Genomic DNA, 27,720 nt, shown 5'->3' with positions numbered 1-27,720 from the left:
TCCGTGCCCCTCCCTCACTCTCCATCTCCCTGACCCTCCCTCACTCACTGTCCATCTCCCAGTCCCTCCCTCACTCATTCACTATCCATCTCCCTGTCCCTCCCTCACTCTCCATCTCCCTGACACTCCCTCACTCACTGTCCATCTCCCTTTCCCTCCCTCCCTCACTCACTCTCCATCTCCCTGCCCCTCCCTCACTCTCTCTCCATCTCCCTGTCCCTCCCTCACTCACTCTCCATCTTCCTACCTCACTCACTCTTCGTTTCCATGTCCCTCCCTCACTCACTCCCCATCTCCATGTCCCCCCCTCCCTCACTCCCCATCTCCCTGTCCCTCCCTCCCTCACTCTCCATCTCCCTGTCCCTCCCTCACTATCTCCATCTCCCTGTCCCTCCCTCACTCTCCATCTCCCTGTCCCTCCCTCACTCACTCTCCATCTCCCTGTCCCTCCCTCACTCACTCTCCATCTCCCTACCTCACTCACTCTTCCTCTCCATGTCCCTCCCTCACTCACTCCCCATCTCCATATCCCCCCTCCCTCACTCCCCATCTCCCTGTCCCTCCCTCCCTCACTCTCCATCTCCCTGTCCCTCCCTCACTATCGCCATCTCCCTGTCCATAACTATCTCCATCTCCCTGTCCCTCCCTCACTCACTCTCCATCTCCGTCCCTCCCTCCCTCACTCTCCACCTCCCTGTCCCTCCCTCAGTACCTCCATCTCCCTGACCCTCCCTCACTCACTCTCCATCTCCCTGTCCCTCCTTCACTCACTCTCCATCTCCGTGTCCCTCACTCACTCTCCATCTCCCTGACCCTCCCTCACTCACTCTCTATCTCCGTGTCCCTCCCTCACTCTCCATCTCCGTGTCCCTCCCTCACTCACTCTCCATCTCCCTGTCCCTCCCTCACTCACTCTCCGTCTCCATGTCCCTCCCTCACTCACCATCTCCGTGCCCCTCCCTCACTCTCCATCTCCCTGACCCTCCCTCACTCACTGTCCATCTCCCTGTCCCTCCCTCACTCATTCACTATCCATCTCCCTGTCCCTCCCTCACTCTCCATCTCCCTGACACTCCCTCACTCACTGTCCATCTCCCTTTCCCTCCCTCCCTCACTCTCCATCTCCCTGTCCCTCCCTCACTCTCCATCTCCCTGACACTCACTCACTCTCCATCTCCCTGTCCCTCCCTCACTCTCCATCTCCCTGACATTCCCTCAGTCACTCTCCATCTCCCTATCCCTCCCTCACTCACCATCTCCCTGACCCTCACTCACTCTCCATCTCCCTGCCCCTCCTTCACTCACTCTCCACCTCCCTGCCCCTCCTTCACTCACTCTCCACCTCCCTGTCCCTCCCTCACTCATTCTCCATCTCCCTGTCCCTCCCTATCTCCATCTCCTGCCTCTCCCTCACTCACTCTCCATCTCCCTGCCCCTCCCTGAGTCACTCTCCATCTCCCTGTCCCTCCCTCACTCACTCTCCATCTCCCTGACCCACCCTCACTCACTCTCCATCTCCCTGTCCCTCCCTCACTCACTCTCCATCTCCCTGTCCCTCCCTCACTCACTATCTACATGTCCCTACCTCACTCACTCTCCGTCTCCATGTCCCTCCCTCCCTCCCCATCTCCCTGTCCCTCCCTCACTATCTCCACTTCCCTGTCCATCACTCACTCTCTCCATCTCCTTGTCACTTCCTCACTCACTCTCCATCTCCCTCTCTCTCCCTCACTCACTGTCCCTCTCCATCTCCCTCCCTCACTCACTATCTCCCTGTCACTTGCTCACTCACTCTCCATCTCCCTCTCTCCCACACTCACTCTCCATCTCCCTGTCCCTACCTCACTCACTCTCCATGTCCATGTACCTCCCTCCCCATCTCCATGTCCCTCCCTCACTCCCTCCCCATCTCCATGTCCCTCCCTCACTCCCTCCCCATCTCCATGTCCCCCACACCCTCAATCCCCATTTTACTGTCCCTCCCTCCCTCACTCTCCATCTCCCTGCCCCTCCCTCACTATCTCCATCTCCCTGTCCCTCCCTCAGTCACTCTCCATCTCCCTGTCCCTCCCTCACTCAATCTCCATCTGCCTCTCTCTCTCTCGCTCTATTTCCATCTCCCTCTCATCCTTCCTCATTCTATCTCCATCCTCCGCTCTCTCCATCACTCCATGTCCAGCTCTCTCCCTCACTCACTCTATCTCCCTCTATCTCCATCACCCTCTCTCCCTCCCTCTATCTCCATTTCCCTCTCTCTGGCTCACTCACTCTATCTCCAACTTCCGCTCTCTCCCTCACTCACACTCTCTTTCTCCAACTCAACCTATCTCCATCTCCCGCTCTCTCCCTCCATCTCCCTCTCTCATTCTATCTCCATCTCTCCCTCTCTCTATTTCCATTTCTCTCCCTCACACTATCTCCAACTCACGCTATCTCCCACTCCCAATCTCTCCATCACTCACCCTATCTCCATCTCCATGTTCCTTCCTCACTCTATCTCCCTCTCCCTCACTCTCTCCCTCCCTCTGGCTCACACACCCTATCTCCATGTCCCAGTCCCTCACTCACTCACTCCATCTCCCTGTCCCTCCTTCACTCACTCCATCTCCCTCCCTCATCATCTCCCTCTCTCATTCTCCATCTCCTTGTCTCTCCCTCACTCACCATCTCCCTCTCTCTCCCTAACTCACTGTCCCTCGCCATCTCGCTCCCTCACTATTTCCATATCCCTCCCACACTCACTCTCCATCTCCCTGTCCCTGCTTCACTCACTCTCCATCTCCCTCACTCACCCTCCATCTCCCTGTCCCTCTTTCACTCACTCACCATCTCCATATCTCTCCCTCCCTCACTCCCCATCTCCATGTCCCTCCCTATTTCCCTGTCCATCCCTCCTTCACCTCCATTTCCCTGTCTATCCCTCCCTCACTTCCATTTCCCTGTCCCTCCTTCACTCACTCGCCATCTCCCTCCCTCACACTCCATCTCCCTGTCCCTCCCTCGCTCTCCATCTCCCTGTCCCTCCCTCGCTCACCATTACCATGTCCCTCCCTCACTCTCTCTCCATCTCCCTGTCCCTCCCTCACTCCCCATCTCCCTGTCCCTCCCTCCCTCACTCTCCATCTCCCTGTCCCTCCCTCACTCTCCATCTCCCTGTCCCTCCCTCCCTCACTCTCCATCTCCCTGTCCCTCCCTCAGTCACTCTCCATCTCCCTGCCCCTCCCTCAGTCACTCTCCATCTCCCTGTCCCTCCCGCACTCACTCACTATCTCCCTGTCCCTCCCGCACTCACTCACTATCTCCCTGTCCCTCCCGCACTCACTCACTATCTCCCTGTCCCTCCCGCACTCACTCACTATCTCCCTGTCCCTCCCGCACTCACTATCTCCCTGTCCCTCCCGCACTCACTATCTCCCTGTCCCTCCCGCACTCACTATCTCCCTGTCCCTCCCGCACTCACTATCTCCCTGTCCCTCCCGCACTCACTATCTCCCTGTCCCTCCCGCACTCACTATCTCCCTGTCCCTCCCGCACTCACTATCTCCCTGTCCCTCCCGCACTATCTCCATCTCACTATAACTCCCTCACTCACTCTCCATATCCCTATCCCTCCCTCACTCTCCATCTCCCTATCCCTCCCTCACTCTCTCTCCATCTCCCTGTCCCTCCCTCACTCTCTCTCCATCTCCCTGTCCCTCCCTCACTCACTCTCCATCTCCCTACCTCACTCACTCTTCGTTTCCATGTCCCTCCCTCACTCACTCCCCATCTCCATGTCCCCCCCTCCCTCACTCCCCATCTCCCTTTCCCTCCCTCCCTCACTCTCCATCTCCCTGTCCCTCCCTCACTATCTCCATCTCCCTGTCCCTCCCTCACTATCTCCATCTCCCTGTCCCTCCCTCACTATCTCCATCTCCCTGTCCCTCCCTCACTATCTCCATCTCCCTGTCCCTCCCTCACTATCTCCATCTCCCTGTCCCTCCCTCACTATCTCCATCTCCCTGTCCCTCCCTCACTCACTATCTCCCTGTCCCTCCCGCACTCACTATCTCCCTGTCCCTCCCGCACTCACTATCTCCCTGTCCCTCCCGCACTCACTATCTCCCTGTCCCTCCCGCACTCACTATCTCCCTGTCCCTCCCGCACTCACTATCTCCCTGTCCCTCCCGCACTCACTATCTCCCTGTCCCTCCCGCACTCACTATCTCCCTGTCCCTCCCGCACTCACTATCTCCCTGTCCCTCCCGCACTCACTATCTCCCTGTCCCTCCCGCACTCACTATCTCCCTGTCCCTCCCGCACTCACTATCTCCCTGTCCCTCCCGCACTCACTATCTCCCTGTCCCTCCCGCACTCACTATCTCCCTGTCCCTCCCGCACTCACTATCTCCCTGTCCCTCCCGCACTCACTATCTCCCTGTCCCTCCCGCACTATCTCCATCTCACTATAACTCCCTCACTCACTCTCCATATCCCTATCCCTCCCTCACTCTCCATCTCCCTATCCCTCCCTCACTCTCCATCTCCCTGTCCCTCCCTCACTCTCTCTCCATCTCCCTGTCCCTCCCTCACTCACTCTCCATCTCCCTACCTCACTCACTCTTCGTTTCCATGTCCCTCCCTCACTCACTCCCCATCTCCATGTCCCCCCCTCACTCACTCTCCATCTCCCTGTCCCTCCCTCACTCACTCTCCATCTCCCTGTCCCTCCCTCACTCACTCTCCATCTCCCTGTCCCTCCCTCACTCACTCTCCATCTCCCTACCTCACTCACTCTTCCTCTCCATGTCCCTCCCTCACTCACTCCCCATCTCCATATCCCCCCTCCCTCACTCCCCATCTCCCTGTCCCTCCCTCCCTCACTCTCCATCTCCCTGACCCTCCCTCACTCACTCTCCATCTCCCTGTCCCTCCCTCACTCACTCTCCATCTCCATGTCCCTCCCTCACTCACTCTCCATGTCCCTCCTTCACTCACTCTCCATCTCCGTGTCCCTCCCTCACTCACTCTCCGTCTCCTTGTCCCTCCCTCACTCACTCTCCGTGTCCCTCCCTCACTCTCCATCTCCCTGACCCTCCCTCACTCACCATCTCCCTGTCCCTCCCTCACTCATTCACTATCCATCTCCCTGTCCCTCCCTCACTCATTCTCCATCTCCCTGTCCCTCCCTCACTATCTCCATCTCCCTGCCTCTCCCTCACTCACTCTCCATCTCCGTGTCTCTCCCTCCCTCACTCTCCATCACCCTGCCCCTCCCTCAGTCACTCTCCATCTCCCTGCCCCTCCCTCAGTCACTCCCCATCTCCCTGTCCCTCCCTCCCTCTCCATCTCCCTGTCCCTCCCTCACTATCTCCATCTCCCTGTCCCTCCCTCACTATCGCCATCTCCCTGTCCATCACTATCTCCATCTCCCTGTCCCTCCCTCACTCTCCATCTCCTTGTCCCTCCCTCACTCACTCTCCATTTCCGTGACCCTCCCTCACTCACTCTCCATCTCCCTCTCTCCCACACTCACTCTCCATCTCCATTTCCCTCCCTCACTCCCCATCTCCATGTCCCTCCCTCAATCCCCATCTCCCTGTCCCTCCCTCCCTCACTCTCCGTCTCCCTGATCCTACCTCACTCACTCTTCGTCTCCATGTCCCTCCCTCATTCACTCTCCATGTCCCCCCCTCCCTGTCCCTCCCTCCCTCACTCTCCATCTCCCTGTCCATCACTCACTATCTCCATCTCCCTGTCCCTCCCTCACTCTCCATCTCCCTGTCCCTCCCTCACTCTCCATCTCCCTGACCCTCCCTCACTCACTCTCCATCTCCCTGACTCTCCCTCACTCACCATCTCCCTGTCCCTCCCTCACTCTCCATGTCACTCCTTCACTCACTCTCCATCTCCGTGTCCCTCCCTCACTCACTCTCCATCTTCCTGTCCCTCCCTCACTCACTGTCTCCATGTCCCTCCCTCACTCACCATCTCCGTGCCCCTCCCTCACTCTCCATCTCCCTGACCCTCCCTCACACACTGTCCATCTCCCTGTCCCTCCCTCACTCATTCTCCATCTCCCTGACATTCCCTCAGTCACTCTCCATCTCCTGCCTCTCCCTCACTTACTCTCCATCTCCATGTCCCTCCCTCACTCTCTCTCCATCTCCATGTCCCTCCCTCACTCCCCATCTCCATGTCCCTCCCTCACTCCCCATCTCCCTGTCCCTCCCTCACTCACTCTTCGTCTCCATGTCCCTCCCTCATTCACTCTCCATCTCCATGTCCCCCCCTCCCTGTCCCTCCCTCCCTCACTCTCCATCTCCCTGTCCGTCACTCACTATCTCCATCTCCCTGTCCCTCCCTCAATCACTCTCCACGTCCCTGTCCCTCCCTCAGTACCTCCATCTCCCTGACCCTCCCTCACTCACTCTCCATCTCCCTGACTCTCCCTCACTCACCATCTCCCTGTCCCTCCCTCACTCTCCATCTCCATGTCACTCCTTCACTCACTCTCCATCTCCGTGTCCCTCACTCACTCTCCATCTCCCTGACCCTCCCTCACTCACTCTCCATCTCCGTGTCCCTCCCTCACTCACTCTCCATCTCCCTGTCCCTCCCTCACTCACTCTCCGTCTCCATGTCCCTCCCTCACCATCTCCCTGTCCCTCCCTCACTCTCCATCTCCCTGACCCTCCCTCACTCACTGTCCATCTCCCTGTCCCTCCCTCACTCATTCACTATCCATCTCCCTGTCCCTCCCTCACACTCCATCTCCCTGACACTCCCTCACTCACTGTCCATCTCCCTTTCCCTCCCTCCCTCACTCACTGTCCATCTCCCTGTCCCTCCCTCACTCACTCTCCGTCTCCATGTCCCTCCCTCACTCACCATCTCCGTGCCCCTCCCTCACTCTCCATCTCCCTGACACTCACTCACTCTCCATCTCCCTGTCCCTCCCTCACTCATTCACTATCCATCTCCCTGTCCCTCCCTCACTCTCCATCTCCCTGCCCCTCCCTCACTCACTATCTCCCTGTCCCTCCCTCACTCTCCATCTCCCTGACATTCCCTCAGTCACTCTCCATCTCCCTATCCCTCCCTCACTCACCATCTCCCTGACCCTCACTCACTCTCCATCTCCCTGCCCCTCCTTCACTCACTCTCCATCTCCCTGTCCCTCCCTCACTATCTCCATCTCCTGCCTCTCCCTCACTCACTCTCCATCTCCCTGCCCCTCCCTGAGTCACTCTCCATCTCCCTGTCCCTCCCTCACTCTCCATCTCCCTGACCCACCCTCACTCACTCTCCATCTCCCTGTCCCTCCCTCACTCACTCTCCATCTCCCTGTCCCTCCCTCACTCACTATCTACATGTCCCTACCTCACTCACTCTCCGTCTCCATGTCCCTCCCTCCCTCCCCATCTCCCTGTCCCTCCCTCACTATCTCCACTTCCCTGTCCATCACTCACTCTCTCCATCTCCTTGTCACTTCCTCACTCACTCTCCATCTCCCTCTCTCTCCCTCACTCACTCACTGTCCCTCTCCATCTCCCTCCCTCACTCACTATCTCCATGTCCTTCCCTCACTCTCCATCTCCCTGTCACTTGCTCACTCACTCTCCATCTCCCTCTCTCCCACACTCACTCTCCATCTCCCTGTCCCTACCTCACTCACTCTCCATGTCCATGTACCTCCCTCACTCCCTCCCCATCTCCATGTCCCTCCCTCACTCCCTCCCCATCTCCATGTCCCTCCCTCACTCCCCATCTCCATGTCCCTCCCTCACTCCCTCCCCATCTCAATGTCCCCCACACCCTCAATCCCCATTTCACTGTCCCTCCCTCCCTCACTCTCCATCTCCCTGCCCCTCCCTCACTATCTCCATCTCCCTGTCCCTCCCTCAGTCACTCTCCATCTCCCTGTCCCTCCCTCACTCAATCTCCATCTGCCTCTCTCTCTCTCGCTCTATTTCCATCTCCCTCTCCTCCTTCCTCATTCTATCTCCATCCTCCGCTCTCTCCATCACTCCATGTCCAGCTCTCTCCCGCACTCACTCAATCTCCATCTCCCTCTCTCTCCCTCACTCACTCTATCTCCCTCTATCTCCATCACCCTCTCTCCCTCCCTCTATCTCCATTTCCCTCTCTCTGGCTCACTCACTCTATCTCCAACTTCCGCTCTCTCCCTCACTCACACTCTCTTTCTCCAACTCAACCTATCTCCATCTCCCGCTCTCTCCCTCCATCTCCCTCTCTCATTCTATCTCCATCTCTCCCTCTCTCTATTTCCATTTCTCTCCCTCACACTATCTCCAACTCACGCTATCTCCCACTCCCAATCTCTCCATCACTCACCCTATCTCCATCTCCCTCTCTCTGGCTCACTCACTCTATCTCCATCTCCATGTCCCTTCCTCACTCTATCTCCCTCCCTCTGGCTCACACACCCTATCTCCATGTCCCAGTCCCTCACTCACTCACTCCATCTCCCTGTCCCTCCCTCACTCACTCCATCTCCCTCCCTCATCATCTCCCTCTCTCATTCTCCATCTCCTTGTCTCTCCCTCACTCACCATCTCCCTCTCTCTCCCTAACTCACTGTCCCTCGCCATCTCGCTCCCTCACTATTTTCATATCCCTCCCACACTCACTCTCCATCTCCCTGTCCCTGCTTCACTCACTCTCCATCTCCCTCACTCACCCTCCATCTCCCTGTCCCTCTTTCACTCACTCACCATCTCCATATCTCTCCCTCCCTCACTCCCCATCTCCATGTCCCTCCCTATTTCCCTGTCCATCCCTCCCTCACTTCCATTTCCCTGTCCATCCCTCCCTCACTTCCATTTCCCTGGCCCTCCTTCACTCACTCTCCATCTCCCTGTCCCTCCCTCACTCCCCATCTCCCTGTCCCTCCCTCCCTCTCCATCTCCCTGTCCCTCCCTCCCTCACTCTCCATCTCCCTGTCCCTCCCTCAGTCACTCTCCATCTCCCTGCCCCTCCCTCAGTCACTCTCCATCTCCCTGTCCCTCCCTCAGTCACTCTCCATCTCCCTGCCCCTCCCTCAGTCACTCTCCATCTCCCTGCCCCTCACTCTCCATCTCCCTGTCCCTCACTCTCCATCTCCCTGTCCCTCCCGCACTCACTCACTATCTCCCTGTCCCTCCCGCACTCACTCACTATCTCCCTGTCCCTCCCGCACTCACTCACTATCTCCCTGTCCCTCCCGCACTCACTCACTATCTCCCTGTCCCTCCCGCACTCACTCACTATCTCCCTGTCCCTCCCGCACTCACTCACTATCTCCCTGTCCCTCCCGCACTCACTCACTATCTCCCTGTCCCTCCCGCACTCACTCACTATCTCCCTGTCCCTCCCGCACTCACTCACTATCTCCCTGTCCCTCCCGCACTCACTCACTATCTCCCTGTCCCTCCCGCACTCACTCACTATCTCCCTGTCCCTCCCGCACTCACTCACTATCTCCCTGTCCCTCCCGCACTCACTCACTATCTCCCTGTCCCTCCCGCACTCACTCACTATCTCCCTGTCCCTCCCGCACTCACTCACTATCTCCCTGTCCCTCCCGCACTCACTCACTATCTCCCTGTCCCTCCCGCACTCACTCACTATCTCCCTGTCCCTCCCGCACTCACTCACTATCTCCCTGTCCCTCCCGCACTCACTCACTATCTCCCTGTCCCTCCCGCACTCACTCACTATCTCCCTGTCCCTCCCGCACTATCTCCATCTCACTGTAACTCCCTCACTCACTCTCCATCTCCCTATCCCTCCCTCACTCTCCATCTCCCTGTCCCTCCCTCACTCTCTCTCCATCTCCCTGTCCCTCCCTCCCTCACTCCCCATCTCCCTGTCCCTCCCTCCCTCCCTCTCCATCTCCCTGTCCCTCCCTCACTGTCTCCATCTCCCTGTCCCTCCCTCACTATCTCCATCTCCCTGTCCCTCCCTATCGCCATCTCCCTGTCCATCACTATCTCCATCTCCCTGTCCCTCCCTCACTCTCCATCTCCCTGTCCCTCCCTCACTCACTCTCCATTTCCCTGTCCCTCCCTCACTCACTCTCCATCTCCCTGTCCCTCCCTCACTCACTCTCCATCTCCCTACCTCACTCACTCTTCCTCTCCATGTCCCTCCCTCACTCACTCTTCCTCTCCATGTCCCTCCCTCACTCACTCCCCATCTCCATATCCCCCCCTCCCCATCTCCCTGTCCCTCCCTCCCTCACTCTCCATCTCCCTGTCCCTCCCTCACTCACTCTCCATCTCCGTCCCTCCCTCCCTCTCCATCTCCCTGTCCCTCCCTCACTCACTCTCCATCTCCGTCCCTCCCTCCCTCACTCTTCACCTCCCTGTCCCTCCCTCAGTACCTCCATCTCCCTGACCCTCCCTCACTCACTCTCCATCTCCCTGACCCTCCCTCACTCACTCTCCATCTCCCTGTCCCTCCCTCACTCACTCTCCATCTCCATGTCCCTCCTTCACTCACTCTCCATGTCCCTCCTTCACTCACTCTCATCTCCGTGTCCCTCCCTCACTCACTCTCCGTCTCCTTGTCCCTCCCTCAGTCACTCTCCATCTCCCTGTCCCTCACTCACTCACTCTCCATCTCCCTGTCCCACCCTCACTCACTCACTATCTCCCTGTCCCTCCCGCACTCACTCACTATCTCCCTGTCCCTCCCGCACTCACTCACTATCTCCCTGTCCCTCCCGCACTCACTCACTATCTCCCTGTCCCTCCCGCACTCCCCATCTCCCTGTCCCTCCCTCCCTCACTCTCCATCTCCCTGTCCCTCCCTCACTATCTCCATCTCCCTGTCCCTCCCTCACTATCTCCATCTCCCTGTCCCTCCCTATCGCCATCTCCCTGTCCATCACTATCTCCATCTCCCTGTCCCTCCCTCACTCTCCATCTCCCTGTCCCTCCCTCACTCTCCATCTCCCTGTCCCTCCCTCACTCACTCTCCATCTCCCTGTCCCTCCCTCACTCACTCTCCATCTCCCTACCTCACTCACTCTTCCTCTCCATGTCCCTCCCTCACTCACTCCCCATGTCCATATCCCCCCCTCCCTCACTCCCCATCTCCCTGTCCCTCCCTCCCTCACTCTCCACCTCCCTGTCCCTCCCTCAGTACCTCCATCTCCCTGACCCTCCCTCACTCACTCTCCATCTCCCTGACCCTCCCTCACTCACTCTCCATCTCCCTGTCCCTCCCTCACTCACTCTCCATCTCCCTGTCCCTCCCTCACTCACTCTCCATGTCCCTCCTTCACTCACTCTCCATCTCCGTGTCCCTCCCTCACTCACCATCTCCCTGACCCTCCCTCACTCTCCATCTCCCTGTCCCTCCCTCACTCATTCACTATCCATCTCCCTGTCCCTCCCTCACTCATTCTCCATCTCCCTGTCCCTCCCTCACTATCTCCATCTCCCTGCCTCTCCCTCACTCACTCACTCTCCATCTCCGTGTCTCTCCCTCACTCACTCTCCATCTCCCTGACCCTCCCTCACTCTCCATCACCCTGTCCCTCCCTCAGTCACTCTCCATCTCCCTGCCCCTCCCTCAGTCACTCTCCATCTCCCTGCCCCTCCCTCAGTCACTCCCCATCTCCCTGTCCCTCCCTCACTATCTCCATCTCCCTGTCCCTCCCTCACTATCTCCATCTCCCTGTCCCTCCCTCACTCACTCTCCATCTCCGTCCCTCCCTCCCTCACTCTCCACCTCCCTGTACCTCCCTCAGTACCTCCATCTCCCTGACCCTCCCTCACTCACTCTCCATCTCCTTGACCCTCCCTCACTCACTCTCCATCTCCCTGTCCCTCCCTCACTCACTCTCCATCTCCATCTCCCTGCCCCTCCCTCACTCTCCATCTCCCTGTCCCTCCCTCACTCATTCACTATCCATCTCCCTGTCCCTCCCTCACTCATTCGCCATCTCCCTGTCTCTCCCTCACTATCTCCATCTCCCTGCCTCTCCCTCACTCACTCACTCTCCATCTCCGTGTCTCTCCCTCACTCACTCTCCATCTCCCTGACCCTCCCTCAGTCACTCTCCATCTCCCTGCCCCTCCCTCAGTCACTCTCCATCTCCCTGTCCCTCCCTCACTATCTCCATCTCCCTGTCCCTCCCTCACTATCTCCATCTCCCTGTCCCTCCCTCACTATCTCCATCTCCCTGTCCCTCCCTCACTCACTCTCCATCTCCGTCCCTCCCTCCCTCACTCTCCACCTCCCTGTCCCTCCCTCAGTACCTCCATCTCCCTGACCCTCCCTCACTCACTCTCCATCTCCCTGACCCTCCCTCACTCACTCTCCATCTCCATGTCCCTCCCTCACTCACTCTCCATCTCCATGTCCCTCCTTCACTCTCCATCTCCCTGCCCCTCCCTCACTCTCCATCTCCCTGTCCCTCCCTCACTCATTCACTATCCATCTCCCTGTCCCTCCCTCACTCATTCGCCATCTCCCTGTCTCTCCCTCACTATCTCCATCTCCCTGCCTCTCCCTCACTCACTCACTCTCCATCTCCGTGTCTCTCCCTCCCTCACTCTCCATCTCCCTGCCCCTCCCTCAGTCACTCTCCACCTCCCTGTCCCTCCCTCAGTCACTCTCCACCTCCCTGTCCCTCCCTCACTCTCTCTCCATCTCCCTGCCCCTCCCTCATTCACTGTCCATCTCCCTGTCCCTCCCTCGCCATCTCCCTACCTCACTCACTCTTCATCTCCATGTCCCTCCCTCACTCACTCCCCATCTCCATGTCCCCCCCTCCCTCACTCCCCATCTCCCTGTCCCTCCCTCCCTCACTATCTCCCTGTCCCTCCCTCCCTCACTCTCCATCTCCCTGTCCCTCCCTCACTATCTCCATCTCCCTGTCCCTCCCTCACTATCGCCATCTCCCTGTCCATCACTATCTCCATCTCCCTGTCCCTCCCACACTCTCCATCTCCCTGTCCCTCCCTCACTCACTCTCCATCTCCCTGTCCCTCCCTCCCTCACTCTCAACCTCCCTGTCCCTCCCTCAGTACCTCCATCTCCCTGACCCTCCCTCACTCACTCTCCATCTCCTTAACCCTCCCTCACTCACTCTCCTTCTCCCTGTCCCTCCCTCACTCACTCTCCATCTCCATGTCCCTCCTTCACTCACTCTCCATCTCCATGTCCCTCCTTCACTCACTCTCCATCTCCGTGTCCCTCCCTCACTCACTCTCCGTCTCCATGTCCCTCCCTCACTCACTCTCCGTCTCCATGTCCCTCCCTCACTCTCCGTCTCCGTGTCCCTCCCTCACTCTCCATCTCCCTGACCCTCCCTCACTCACCATCTCCCTGCCCCTCCCTCACTCTCCATCTCCCTGTCCCTCCCTCACTCATTCACTATCCATCTCCCTCTCCCTCCCTCACTCATTCTCCATCTCCCTGTCCCTCCCTCACTATCTCCATCTCCCTGCCTCTCCCTCACTCACTCTCCATCTCCCTGCCTCTCCCTCACTCACTCTCCATCTCCCTGACCCTCCCTCACTCTCCATCACCCTGCCCCTCCCTCAGTCACTCTCCATCTCCCTGTCCCTCCCGCACTCACTCACTATCTCCCTGTCCCTCCCGCACTCACTCACTATCTCCCTGTCCCTCCCGCACTCACTCACTATCTCCCTGTCCCTCCCGCACTCACTCACTATCTCCCTGTCCCTCCCGCACTCACTCACTATCTCCCTGTCCCTCCCGCACTCACTCACTATCTCCCTGTCCCTCCCGCACTCACTCACTATCTCCCTGTCCCTCCCGCACTATCTCCATCTCACTGTAACTCCCTCACTCACTCTCCATCTCCCTATCCCTCCCTCACTCTCTCTCCATCTCCCTGTCCCTCCCTCACTCACTCTCCATCTCCCTACCTCACTCACTCTTCGTCTCCATGTCCCTCCCTCACTCACTCCCCATCTCGTTGTCCCCCCCTCCCTCACTCCCCATCTCCCTGTCCCTCCCTCTCTCACTCTCCATCTCCCTGTCCCTCCCTCCCTCACTCTCCATCTCCCTGTCCCTCCCTCCCTCACTATCTCCATCTCCCTGTCCCTCCCTCACTATCGCCATCTCCCTGTCCATCACTATCTCCATCTCCCTGTCCCTCCCTCACTCTCCATCTCCCTGTCCCTCCCTCACTCACTGTCCATCTCCCTGTCCCTCCCTCCCTCTCCACCTCCCTGTCCCTCCCTCCCTCACTCTCCACCTCCCTGTCCCTCCCTCAGTACCTCCTTCTCCCTGACCCTCCCTCACTCACTCTCCATCTCCCTGACCCTCCCTCACTCACTCTCCATCTCCCTGTCCCTCCCTCACTCACTCTCCATCTTCCTGTCCCTCCCTCACTCACTCTCCATGTCCCTCCTTCACTCACTCTCCATCTCCCTGTCCCTCCCTCACTCACTCTCCATCTCCATGTCCCTCCCTCACTCACTCTCCGTGTCCCTCCCTCACTCTCCATCTCCCTGACCCTCCCTCACTCACCATCTCCCTGTCCCTCCCTCACTCATTCACTATCCATCTCCCTGTCCCTCCCTCACTCATTCTCCATCTCCCTGTCCCTCCCTCACTCTCCATCTCCCTGTCCCTCCCTCACTCATTCACTATCCATCTCCCTGTCCCTCCCTCACTCCCCATCACCCTGTCCCTCCCTCACTCTCCATCTCCCTGTCCCTCCCTCACTCACTCTCCATCTCCCTGACCCTCCCTCACTCACTCTCCATCTCCCTGTCCCTCCCTCACTCATTCACTATCCATCTCCCTGTCCCTCCCTCACTCTCCATCTCCCTGTCCCTCCCTCACTCACTCTCCATCTCCCTGTCCCTCCCTCAGTCACACTCCATCTCCCTGTCCCTCCCTCCCACAGTCACTCTCCACCTCCCTGTCCCTCCCTCACTCACTCTCCATCTCCCTGTCTCTCCCTCCCTCACTCACTCTCCATCTCCCTCCCTCACTCAATCTCCATCTGCCTCTCTCTCCCTCTATCTCCATCTTCCTCTCACCCTTCCTCATTCTATCTCCATCTCCTACTCTCTTCCTCACTCAATCTCCAGCTCTCTCCCGTACTCACTCTATCTCCATCACCCTCCCTCCATCCCCCTCCCTCACTCAATCTCCATCTCCCTCACTCACTCTATCTCCATGTCCCTCCCTCTCCGTCACTCTCCCTCCCTCCACCTCCCTCTCCCGCTCTTTCCCTCATTCTCTCCCCCTATCTCCATCACCCTCTCTCCCTCCCTCCCTCTATCTCCCTCTCTCTCTCCATTTCCCTCTCTCTGGCTCACTCACTCCATCTCCAATTTCCGCTCTCTCCTTCACTCACACTCTCTTTCTCCAACTCAACCTATCTCCATCTCCCGCTCTCTCCCTCCATCTCCCTCTCTCACTCTCTCTCCCTCTCTCTATTTCCATTTCTCTTCCTCACTCACTATCTCCAACTCACGCTATCTCCCTCTCCCAATCTCTCCATCACTCACCCTATCTCCATCTCCCTCTCTCTGATTCACTCACTCTATCTCCATCTCCCTCTCTCTGATTCACTCACTCTATCTCCATCTCCCTCTCTCTGATTCACTCACTCTATCTCCATCTCCCTCTCTCTGATTCACTCACTCTATCTCCATCTCCCTCTCTCTGATTCACTCACTCTATCTCCATCTCCATTCCTCACTCTATCTCCCTCTCCCTCACTCTCTCCCTCCCTCTGGCTCACACACCCTATCTCCACGTCCCAGTCCCTCACTCACTCACTCCATCTCCCTCACTCACTCTTCATCTCCCTCTCTCACTCCCAATCTCTCCATCTCCTTCTCCCTCCCCCTCCATCTCTCTCCCTCACACTCTCCATCTCCCTCTCTCCCTCACTCATTCTCCATCTCCCTCTCTCTCCCTAACTCATTGTCCCTCTCCATCTCCCTCACTCTCTATCTCCCTGTCCCTCGCTCAATTACTCTCCATCTCCCTGTCCGTCTCTCCCTATCTCCCTCAAACTCTCTCCCTGACTCTCTCTCTCTCTCTCCCCCTGACTCTCTCTATCTCCCTCAGTCTATCTCACTCACTCTATCCGCTGTTGTTTTCTACTTTCCCGCCACCTGCACCTTGTCACTCGGCGGAGGGTTACACTGACGGCATCTGGAACCGCTAACAGCCGGGCAGTGAGCTCCGTTCCTCCGCACGAACAATATAACACCCCCATCAATAATCACCAAGTCACTGTTAACAACAAGAATTAATCATGGGATTCACAGTAATGGAGTCACTATAAATAACAATCATTGGTAATACCATCAATAAAATAGAATCGCCATTAATAACAATAATTAATAATGCTATTAATAGTAATAGAATGACTATTATTAATAATATCATCAATAATGATCGTGTCCCTTTCAATACAAAGATTAATACTGGTATTCATGATAATGGAGCCACTATTAATAACAATAATTAATATGATTAATAATAACATCACTATCAACACCATCACTGAATTTTTCATATACACCTGTATAACATTGTTATTAATACAGATAATTATTAATATCATTATTCATAATCATTTTTAATATGTACTATTGCTATTAATAACATTATTGACATTGTAATACTATATATCACTGCTATTAGTTACAGCATTTTTAAAATTGCACTTATTATCAGCTCCATCCCACCACCCACTGCATTCTATTATTCACAACAATAATAGTAATAACATCATGTGTTATATTACTAATGTTATTGATGATGATGATGTTATAATTATGATTAATGTGGAGGAAAGGAGCTGATATTCATGATGCCATCATTAATTATGTTGTTATTAATAGTGATATTATTATGAATAATATTAATCAGAATGGAGCAGATGGTGGGATGGAGATGATCATAATAATATTATATTAGTGATATTATTATGAATAATTTTAATTGGAAGGTAATGGGTTTCATAACATCATTAATAGCACTGCTCACTCCCCAGTAACAATATAACACCAATATTAAAAACATTATTATCAACTGTAGCAATAAAATCACTACCAACATCATCATTATTAATAGCATCATCAGTTTTAATAAGAACATCGCTATTAATAACAATATTATCAATTCCATCCTGCTGTTTCCTCAATTTCAATTAATATTACTTGGATTTGATTCTTAGATTCCCTACAGGGTGGAAACAGGCCCTTTGGCCCAACTAGTCCATACCGACCAACCGAAGAGTAACCCACCCTGACCCATTCCCCGTAACTAATGTACCCTAACACTACGGGCAATTTATCATGACCAATTCACCTGACCTGCACATCTTTGGACCGTGGCAGGAAACCGGAGCACCCGGAGGAAACCCGTGCAGTCACGGGGAGAATGTGCAATGAGGTGGGAATCGAACACAGCGTCCCTGGCGCTGTCAAGCAGCAGTGCTAACCGCTGAGCCACCGAGCCACCCTATTTTTAATATTTTTATTATTAATAATAACATCACTAGAAGTGACTTAATTTATTAAGATCCTGCTCACTCCCTTCCCATTAACAAAGCAAATCATTATGAATAATAATATGACTACTGATGACAACCATCATTATTAATAATAACATCTATATAGCATCATTAATATTGATAATACCCTCATACTTCCTATTAACACTATAACATCATGATAACAACATCATTAATAACACCACATAGTCCCTTCCCATTAACAGCATTATAAATAACACCTGTATAACATTGTTATTAATACAGATAATTATTAATATCATTATCAATATGATTATTATTAACAACACCACTACTTCTCTCCCTATCAACATCATTATTAATAAACATCTATACAACATCTTTAAAAACACCACTCACACCGAGCATGTGCTAGAGGCCACATATATTCACAAACTAGACCTTGATCTTATAGGCAAAAGGAGGTTGTAAACATATTAAGAAAGAGGGAAGGTGATGACCAGTCTCAGCTTCATTCTCCGTCGTCACACTTTGACCAATCGGAGTCTACCCACTTGGCCTGTGTTTAATCAATTTGCTGAGATTGATACTTAACTGGTCCTCACCCTTAACAATTTCATCTTTGAATCCTCCCACTTCCTCCAGACCAAAGGCGTAGCCATGGGCACACGTATGGGCCCCAGCTATGCCTGTCTCTTTGTTGGCTATGTAGAACAGTTGATCTTCCGTAATTACACCGGCACCACTCCCCACCTCTTCCTCCGCTACATTGATGACTGCATTGGCGCCACCTCATGCTCCCGCGAGGAGGTTGAGCAATTCATCAACTTCACCAACACATTCCACCCTGACCTTAAATTTACCTGGACCATCTCTGACACCTCGCTCCCCTTCCTGGACCTCTCCATCTCCATTAGTGACGACCGACTTGACACTGACACTTTTTACAAACCCACCAACTCCCACAGCTACCTGGATTACACCTCTTCCCACCCTACCTCTTGCAAAAATGCCATCCCGTATTCCCAATTTCTCCGCCTCCGCCGTATCTGCTCCCAGGAGGACCAGTTCTACCATAGAACACACCAGATGGCCTCCTTCTTTAGAGACCGCAATTTCCCTTCCCACGTGGTTAAAGATGCCCTCCAACGCATCTCGTCCACATCCCGCACCTCTGCCCTCAAACCCCACCCCTCCAACCGTAACAAGGACAGAACGCCCCTGGTGCTCACTTTCCACCCTACAACCCTTCGCATAAACCAAATCATCCGCCGACATTTCCGCCACCTCCAAAAAGACCCCACCACCAGGGATATATTTCCCTCCCCACCCCTTTCCGCCTTCCGCAAAGACCGTTCCCTCCGCGACTACCTGGTCAGGTCCACACCCCCCTACAACCCACCCTCCCATTCTGGCACTTTCCCCTGCCACCGCAGGAACTGTAAAACCTGTGCCCATACCTCCTCCCTCACCTCTATCCAAGGCCCTAAAGGAGCCTTCCACATCCATCAAAGTTTTACCTGCACATCCACTAATATCATTTATTGTATCCGTTGCTCCCGATGTGGTCTCCTCTACATTGGGGAGACTGGGCGCCTCCTAGCAGAGCGCTTTAGGGAACATCTCCGAGACACTCGCACCAATCAACCAAACCACCCCGTGGCCCAACATTTCAACTCCCCCTCCCACTCTGCCGAGGACATGGAGGTCCTGGGCCTCCTTCACCGCCGCTCCCTCACCACCAGACGCCTGGAGGAAGAATGCGTCATCTTCCGCCTCGGAACACTTCAACCCCAGGGCATCAATGTGGACTTCAACAGCTTCCTCATTTCCCCTTCCCCCACCTCATCCTAGTTTCAAACTCCTTGACTTGTCCGGACTTGTCCGACCTGCCTATATCCTTTTACACCTATCCACTCCACCCCTCTCCTCCTTGACCTATCACCTTCATCTCCTCCCCCACTCACCCATTGTACTTTATGCTACTCTCTCCCCACCCCCACCCTCCTCTAGCTTATCTCTCCATGCTTCAGGCTCACTGCCTTTATTCCTGATGAAGGGCTTTTGCCCGAAACGTCGATTTCGCTGCTCGTTGGATGCTGCCTGAACTGCTGTGCTTTTCCAGCACCACTAATCCAGTATTTGCTTTCCAGCATCTGCAGTCATTGTTTTTACCTCACTTAACAGCTCCTGTTGAATCTTCATGGCTGAACTAATCAGCAACCTCTTCTCATGCCATATAAATTAGTCTTATGTCCCTGCCCTCCCCTTCACTGTTTTGAACACACAGCATTGCCCTGTGGTTTGAAGGGCAGTGCTTGTCACCGGCCACTCGGGTGTTTTTCCTATCTTCCTGGTGGTGGAAATTGAATAAAGATTCATGCACTTTGTGTCTTTCACTGTGTCTCACACCTGCACACACACACAACATGGGTGCTGGGGAAAAAAATAAGCACTACCGCAGTTAGGCGGTAGTGTGGGGGTTAAATTTAATAGAAAAAAAAATTTAAAAAATAAAACAAAACCAGAGCTATCCTGCACACACACCAGGGGTGCTGGGGAAAAAAAAAGCACTACCGCAGTTAGGAGGTAGTGTGGGGGTTAAATAAAAAAAAAGAAAAAAAGAAAAAAGGAAAAAAAATTAGTCTTATAAGAAACTAGTCTTAGTCCGTAGGAAGGCTGACTGGGGGAGGATTGGTCAGTAAGCAGACAGGCTGGGAGCTGGACAGCCGATGGCCAGTCCATAGGAACACTGGCCCAGGGGAAAGGGTCAGTCAGTACGTAGGGTGGCCGGGTACAGGAATGTCGACAGCCTGTCTGTAGGAATGCAGGTCGGGGGTGGTTTGGTTAGTACTGGGGTGACCAGGAGCCTGTGGCTGATGTCCGTCCCAGAGGAAAGTGGGCTGGGGAGGGTCAGTCAGTATGCAGGGTGGCCAGGTCCTGGAAGGCCAACAACCAGTTCATAGGAAAGGGGCCCGGGGTAGTCCGCTCAGTACGTGGGGCAACTGGATGGTCAACGACTAGCCTGGAGGAAAGTGGGCTTGGGGAGGGTCAGTCAGTATGCAGGGCAGCCAGAGACCGGAAGGCTGATGACTGTCCTGCAGGAAGGCTAGTCAAGGACAGTCTGATCAGTATCTGGTGTAGATGGGTGTCAGATATCCTTTTTACAGCTGTATTGGGTCTGTGTTCTACGCACGGTTTCTCATTTGATTACACTGTCTTGTCTGTGTTTGTTACTGTTATCTTTGTGATAAATGGAAGTGGGATTTGAGGTTTGTCCTCCTCTTGCTGAAAACTGGTTGAACTGTGGGCTTTGGGGTTTGGCTTTGCTGCCCTTGTGAATGGCTGCTTTCTGTTTATTGTCAACTGTAGTTTGTACTGTTTAATAAAATTTTTAAAAACTAGTCTTTCCTACCAAAGTTCGGTTTCTTGTGTTCCAGTCCAAATGAGTGCATGTTGAAAACGTTTGCTTTTGTCTCCTTTTAGCAATGCTCGATTGCTGTACTATCAAGCAATTTTTAAAAAAAAACGATAACACTCAAATGCTGGAGATTAGAGTCGAAGAGCGTGGTGCTGGGAAAGCACAGCCAGTCAGGCAGCATCGAGGAGCAGGCGAATCCTCATTCTGATGAATAACGTATGCTTGAAATGTTGACTCTCCTGCTCCTCAGATGCTGCCTGACTGGCTGTGCTTTTCCAGCACCACACTCTTTGACTCTGACAACACTTATATGAAATGGCCTGGAAGGCTTTACTACATTAAATGAGGTATTTGAATGGAAGCTGCTATTGTCTTTGAGTCTTGTTGCTTCACTGGGCTCCTAAGTGAAGAGGTGGAATAGCAGCATCACTCTGGTGAACCTAATGCATGCTTCCATGTCACGTTGATGGATTACAGCTCCCAGAATATATTTTGTGCAATCTCATTCTTTCAGTTGTTTTAAAAAAATGAAATCAACCTAATCAGAGATGTTATGATACACCTCTTGTGCAGTTGGGACTTGGACCTCAACCTCCAGGTTCAGATAGGGACACTACCACTCCACCACAAGCGCGCTCTCTTTCCCCCTGACCTATTCTGTCAACTTTAGTTCGCAAACCTGGCCAATGCAATTAGCTCTTACAGATATCAAGCCAGCTGCTTGTTAACCAACTCTGCTGAGTTTAGGATAGAGTAGAGCTGATGAGAAGACCATAAAACATAGGAGCAGGAATTGGGCCATTCAACCCAAGAGTCTGCTCCACCATTCAATCATGGCTGATAAGCTTCTCAACCCCATTCTCCTGCTTCCTCCCTGTAACTCTTGATCCCTTTAACAATCAAGGATCCACCTACCTCTGTCTTACATATACTCAATGACCTGGCCACCAAAGCCTTCTGTAGCAGTGAATAGTGAAAGGTGACAAATTGTGTGCTGGTTGTGGGGAAGAAAGATGATGAGGAGAGTCTCTGGATCATTCATTGATGATTTGGCCCAGAATTTTACACACTAAGGCAGCCCTGTTTGGAAAGATGATTGTTGAGAGCACATTAACGACTTGATACCAAAAGTGCACTTGGAATAAGTTACTGTCTAATCATCCTTATCCATGATTTCTGTTGCCCAACTTGGCCATGGTCCTTCTGTCCATTCTTGATTATTTACTTAAACATGGGTGATCCAATCTCCTTTAAAAACATACCTGCCAGTGAGAGCATTTCCTTCATTTAATTGGAATAACATCAGTACAGAACTAAACTGTTGCTTCCCTAATAAAAACAAATTGCACACAATACTGAAACAAATCATAAAGTCAGCAGACCCTAAGGGAAGTGACGGCTTAGTGATATTATCAGTGACTGTTAATCCAAAGATTCAGGTAATGTTCTATGGTCCCAGGCTCAATCTTGCTATGACAGATGGTGGAATTTAAATTCAATTTTAAAAATCTGGAATTAAGAACGGTGACCGTGAATCCATTGTTGATTGTCAGACAAACCCATCTGCTTTACTAATGTCCTTTAGTGAAGAAAACTGCCATCCTTATTTAGTCTGGTTTACATGTGACTCCAGACCCACAGCAACATGGTTGACACAATGTGGATAGGCAATAAATGCTCGCTGAGCCAGCTTGTTGATGAAAAAAAACCTTATATTCTTAGCTGTGGCTCAATCACTTGCACTTTCAGTCAGAAGGTCAAGGATTCAAGTCACATTCCAGACACTGAAGACATGAGTTGCCATTTCACTGTCAGATTGAGGAAGTAATGCACTGGGAAAAGTGTCTGATTGTTTAATAGGGTTGAATGGAGAGATCTCGAGGTTCACACATGTCAATCTCTGAAGTGTCATGATAAGTTGAGAAAATTGTTAAAGGATATAGCACGTTAGGCTTTATAATACAAGTGAAAAGTATAAAAACAAGGGAGTTCTGTTAAACATTTTGATGTCACTGGTTGAGTCTCTAATGTATCACGTTTGAGTAATATACTTAGAGAAGGTTGCCAAAGCTTTGAGAGGAGGTACACTGGGAAGGTCCCAGGGATATGGAATTTCAGATAAGTGGCGATACTGAAGAAGATAGAATCTTCATGAAGGAGAGAAGGGTAGGGGGAGATATAATAATGGTGTTAAAAAACATTTATCTTGTATCTTTCAAGATTGCAGGATGTCCCAAAGTGATTTTACAGTCAATGAGGTACTTTCTAAAGCGTAGTCACCGTTATAATGTTGGGGAATTTGATCGAGTAGAAAGGAAGAAACTGTGTCCAAACTGCATAAGGGTTAGGAAGCAAAGAACAGCACAGGAACAGGCCCTTTAGCCCTCCAAACCTGCACTGATCCAGATCCTCTATCTAAACCTGTCAACTGTTCTCTAAGGGTCTGTATCCCTCTGCTCCGTGCTCATTCGTGTATCTGTCTAGATACATCTTAAATGATGCTATCGCATCGGCCTCTGCCACCTCCACTGACAACGCATTCCAGGCACCCACCACCATAAAGAACTTTCCCCTCATATCTCCCTTAAACATTTCCCCACTCACCTTGAACTCATGACCCCCAGTAATTGAGTTCCCCACTCTGAGAAAAATCTTCTTGCTATCCACCCTGTCTATACCTCTCATGATTTTGTAGACCCTCGTCTTTCTAATGAAAATAATCCTAAACTACTCAACCTCTCTTCATAGCTAGTGCCCTTCACAGCAGACAACATTCTGGTGAACCTCCTCTGCACCTTCTCCAAAGCATCCACATCCTTTTGGTAATGTGGTGACCAGAATTGTATGCAGCATTCCAAATGTGGCCAAACCAAAGTCCTATACAACTGTGACGTGACCTCCCAACTCTTGTATTCAATACCCTGTTCGATGAAGGAATGCATGCCATATGCCTTTTTGACCACTCTATTACCCTGTGTTACCACCCTCAGGGTACCTGAACACCCAGATCTCTCTGTACATCAATTTTCCCCAGGCCTTTTCCATTTACCATTGGATTTTCCAAAATGCATCACCTCACATTTGCCCGGATTGAATTCCAATTGCCATTTCTTTGCCCAACTTTCCAATCTATCTATATTCTGCTGCATTCCCTGACAGTCCCCTTCATTACCTGCTACTCCACCAATTTTAGTGTCACCTGCCAACTTGCTATCAAATCCCGATACCTTCCTCCAGATCATTTATGTATATCACAAGCAACGGTAGTCCCAGCCTGATCCCTGTGGAACACCACTGGTCACAGTTCTCCATTTTGAGAAACTCCCTTCCACTACTACTCTCTGTCTCCTGCTGCCCAGTCAGTTCTCCATCCACCTAGCTAGTACGCCCTGGACCCCATGAAACTTTCCTTTCTCCATCAGCCTACCATGGGGAACCTTATCAAATGCCTTACTGAAGACCATGTATATGACTTCTACAGTTCTTTCCTCATCAATCAACTTTGTCACTTCTTCAAAGAATACTATTGAGTTGGTAAGACATGACCTTCCCTGCACAAAACCATGTTGCCTATCACTGATAAGTCTATTTTTTTCCAAATGGGAATAGATCCTATCCATCAGTATCTTCTCCAGCAGCTTCCCCAACACTGACCTCAGGCTCACCGGTCGAGAATTACCTGGATTATCCCTGCTACCGTTCTTAAACAAGGAGACAGCATTAGCAATTCTCCAGTCCTCTGGGACCTCACTCATGTTCAAGGATACTGCAAAAATATCTGTTAAGGCCCCAAATATTTCCTCTCTCACTTCCCTCAGTAACCTGTGATAGATCCCATCCAGACCTGGGGACTTGTCCACCTTAACGCCTTTTAGAACACCCAAAACTTCCTCCCTCTTTATGCCAACTCGATCTAGAGTAACCAAACATCTATTCCTAACCTCAACATCCTTCATGTCTCTCTCCTCGATGAATAGTACTCGTTGAGAACCTCACCCATTTTCTCTGGCTCCATGCATGACTTCCCTCCTTTATCCTTGAGAGGGTCAACCCTTTCTCTGGTTACCCTCTTGATCCTTATATATGAATAAAAGGCTTTGGGATTTTCCTTAACCCAGTTTGCTAAATATAGTTCATGACCCTTTTTTGGCCTCTTAAGACCTCATTTCAGATTGGTCTTACTTTCCTGATATTCTTCCAAAGCTTTGTCTGTTTTCAGTCGCCTAGACCTTATGTATGCTTCCTTTTTTCTCTTAGCTAATCTCACAATTTCACCTGTCATCCATGGTTCCCTAATCTTGCCGATTCTATCCCTCATTTTCACAGGGACATAACTCTAATCCACCTCTCTTTAAAAGCCTCCCACATATCAAATGTGGATTTATCCTCAAACAGCTGCTCCCAATCCACATTCCCCAGCTCCTACTGAATTTTGCTGAAGTTGGCCTTCCCCCAGTTTAGCACTCTTGCTTCAGGACCACTCTCGTCTTTGTCTGTGAGTATTCTAAAACTTATGGAATTGTGATCATTATTCCCAAAGTAATCCCCTACTGAAACTTCAACCATCTGGCTGGGCTCGTTCCCCAACACCAGGTTCTGTATGGCCACTTCCTGAGTTGGACTATTCACATACTGCTCCAGAAAACCCCCCTGGATCCTCCTTACAAATCTGGCCATCTAAACCTCGAACACTAATTAAATCCCAGTCAATGTTGGGAAAATTAAAATCTCCCATCAACACCAGCCTGTTTCTTCTACATTTTTCCATACTCTGTTTACATATTTGTACCTCTATCTCACGCTCACTGTTGGGAGGTCTGTAGTACAGCCCCAACATTGTTACCGCAGCCTTCCTATCTCTAAGCTCTACTCATATTGCCTCTGCTCAGGTCCTCCGTAGTATCTTCCTTCAGTACAGCTAAGAAATCCTCTCTGACCAGTAATGCAACTCCTCCACCCCTTTTACCTCCCTCTCTATCCCACCTGAAGCATCCATATCCTGGGATATTTAGTTGCCAATCATGCCCTTCCCTCAACCAAGTCCCAGTCATAGCAATAACATCATACTCCCAGGTACTAGTCCAAGCCCTAGGTTTATCTGCCTTACCTACTACACTTCTCACATTAAAACAAATACACCTCAGACCACCTGTCCCCTTGCGTTCATCATCTACTCCCTGCCTACTCTTCCATTTAGTCATGCTGACTTCATGATCTAGTTCCTTACAGGCTTTAGTTACTGCCTCCTTACTGTCCACTAACCTCCTCATTTGGTCCCCATCCCCCTGCCACATTTGCTTAAACCCTTCCCAACAGCGTTAGCAAAAGCACCCCCAAGGACATTGGTTCCAGTCCTGCCCAGGTGTAGACCGTCCACTTTGTCATAATCTAACCTCCCTCAGAACTAGTCTCAATGTCCCAAAAATCTGAACCCCAGCCCCGCAACATCTCTCAAGCCACTCATTCATCCTGTCTATTCATTCACTTCTACTCTGACTAGATATAAGATAATTGCCAAAGATACAGACCAGAGGCCAGGTGAGGACACCGTTTTGTACAAATGAATTGAGTTATAATTTGGCATTTAAGATGGCAGAAGCAGATTTAACACAAGCAACTTTCAAAAGAGAATTGGATAGAATTTGAAATGGAAAATGTTGCAGTGCTGTTGCAAAACAAAGGGGGGGTTTATTTCTGGTCAGCCAGGTTTACTCTGGAAATCAATAGCCCAAAGGCAGTCCCAACAACGGGATATAACATAAAAAACGTTGAGAGGCATGGATGAGGTGGATTGTTGGAGTCTTTTTTTTATAGGTGGAAATGTTAAATATTAGGGGCATAGGTTTAATGTGAGGGGGGAATGTTTAAAAGAGATATCTGAAGTTTGTTTTTTATGTAGAGGGTGATAGGTACATGGAACGTGCTGCCAGGGGAAGTGGTAGAAGATATGATAGTAACGTTTAATTAGACAGACACATGAACAGGCAGGGAATAGAGAGATATGGACCACTTAGAACATAGATCATAGAACAATACAGCGCAGTATAGGCCCTTGGGCCTTCGATATTGTACCGACTTGTGAAACTGATCTGAAGCCCATCTAACTTACACTATTCCATTATCATCCATGGGCATTCTATGCCCTTACTGCTCTCTGAGTAAAGAAACTACCTCTTACATCTGTCCTATATCTATCATTCCTCAATTTAAAGCTATGTCCCCTCGTGCTAGCCGTCACCTTCTGAGGAAAAAGGCTCCCACTGCCCAACCTATCTAATCCTCTGATCATCTTGTATGCCTCTGTTAAGTCATCTCTTAACCTTCTTCTCTCTAACAAAAACAACTTCAAGTCTCTCAGCCTTTACTCATAAGACCTTCCCTCCATATCAGGCAACATCCTAGTAAATCTCCTCTGCACCCTTTCTAATGTGTCCACATTCTTCCTATAATGCGGCGAACAGAACTGCACGCTTTACTCCAAATGCGGCTGCACCAGTTTTGTACAGCTGCAACATGACTTCATGGCTCTGAAACTCAATCCCTCTCCCAATAAAGCTAACACACTGTATGCTTTCTTAACAACCCTATCAACCTGGGTGACAATTTTCAGGGATCTATGCAAATGGACACCGAGATCTCTCTGCTCATCCACACTACCAAGAATCTTATCATTAGCACAGTACTCTGTACTCCTGTTACTCCTTCCAAAGTGAATCAATTCACACCTTTCCACATTAAACTCCATTTGCCAGCTCTCAGCCCAACTCTACAGCTTATCTATGTCCCTTTGTAACCTGAAACATCCTTCTACACTGTCCACAACTCC

General features: G+C 52.0%; 1 protein-coding gene across 4 annotated transcripts in view; it reads right to left on the bottom strand.

Moving 5' to 3' along the window:
* Positions 1-27,720, bottom strand: part of sycp3 (synaptonemal complex protein 3) — a 264,133-nt gene that overhangs the window by 225,176 nt on the left and 11,237 nt on the right. For 2 of the 4 annotated variants that reach the window (XM_072563491.1, XM_072563495.1), the window contains exon 1: positions 16,071-16,150. The exons of 1 other annotated variant lie outside the window; for it this stretch is intronic. The gene's annotated coding sequence lies outside the window, so the exon portion shown is untranslated. Of the gene's footprint in view, positions 1-16,070; positions 16,151-27,720 lie in introns of those variants that run through there. One more of the 4 variants, XM_072563493.1, reaches the window with a different exon arrangement.

Source organism: Chiloscyllium punctatum, chromosome 45 (genome assembly GCF_047496795.1).
Source record: "Chiloscyllium punctatum isolate Juve2018m chromosome 45, sChiPun1.3, whole genome shotgun sequence".
Taxonomy (NCBI): domain Eukaryota; kingdom Metazoa; phylum Chordata; class Chondrichthyes; order Orectolobiformes; family Hemiscylliidae; genus Chiloscyllium; species Chiloscyllium punctatum.
The sequence above is the reverse complement of the archived record's forward strand: the minus strand, read 5'-3'. Positions and strand labels throughout refer to the sequence as shown.